The 936-nt window shown below is 50.2% G+C and overlaps 1 non-coding gene across 1 annotated transcript; it reads right to left on the bottom strand.

Moving 5' to 3' along the window:
• Positions 1-514: 514 nt before the first annotated feature.
• On the bottom strand, positions 515-651 carry LOC119924026. The gene has a single exon (XR_005449026.1). It is a non-coding gene; the product is annotated as a small nucleolar RNA SNORA7 (small nucleolar RNA).
• Between the last annotated feature and the right edge of the window lie 285 nt (positions 652-936).

The raw sequence follows: 936 nt of genomic DNA, 5'->3' as shown, positions 1-936 counted from the left end.
GATCAACCTCAGTTTCCAATCTCCCTTTTCCCAGACTTTTTTGGAAAGAGCACGGGATGGGCGGTCAAGAGACGGAGGAAATGGAACATGGCCGCTGCCACGAGAAGCAGGATAGAATAAGTGCTGAGCAAAGTTAAGGGAAGCCTGGACGTGAAGTCCTGGGGTGTGTAAGGGAGCAAATTTGTCTGTAGTTTCAGGGGGGGACACTCCGGGAAAATGGATAATAGAGGTCGCAAAAAGCCGCACTGTGGGGGCCTGGAACATCCCCATCCGCTCCCTACTCCCCTTCTTGTTGTCTCACGCCGTCGAGTCGTGTCCGACCCATAGCGACGCTAAAGATACGTCTCTCCCAGAACGCCCCACTTCCATCTGCAACCATTCTGGTAGCGTACTCATAGAGTTTTCTTGGTAAAAATCCCAAAGTGGTTGACCATTGCCTTCTTCCGCACAGTAAACTTGAGTCTCCGCCCTGACTATCTCCCAGGCCGCTGCTGCCCAGCACAGGTGAGTTTTGACTTGTAGCAGATTGCCTTCCACTCGCTAGCCCCTGGCCAAGCTAGGAATGGTACGGAAAGCCTCTGCTTGACTCTCCCTCCGGTAGTCGTGACTGGTAGAGGACTGGAAACTCTCCAGGTGCAACCCTGAGAGGGAAACTCCCCTTCTTACAGGTTCAAAATTACCCCCTTCTCCACATCTGTTTTATTAAGCATCGTCATCGCCGCTCAATCCGAGCGGGATGCATCACTGGTACGGGGGATACAACAGGTAGATTTTCCCATCAATCAGATCCTGTTCGGAGAAGTCCATCCAAGGAGGGACAAGACAGGGTGATTGTAAACCAATATTTTAATTGGAGGACTACGAAAAACAAAAAGTTTCCTAGAAGGCCTTTGTTATCAAGGGAGTCATAGATTAGCAAATTTTGTCACATACTCT

The sequence above is a fragment of the Tachyglossus aculeatus genome, chromosome 2 (assembly GCF_015852505.1).
Source record: "Tachyglossus aculeatus isolate mTacAcu1 chromosome 2, mTacAcu1.pri, whole genome shotgun sequence".
NCBI classification, from domain to species: Eukaryota; Metazoa; Chordata; class Mammalia; order Monotremata; family Tachyglossidae; genus Tachyglossus; species Tachyglossus aculeatus.
This window is presented reverse-complemented; position numbering and strand designations above follow the sequence as displayed.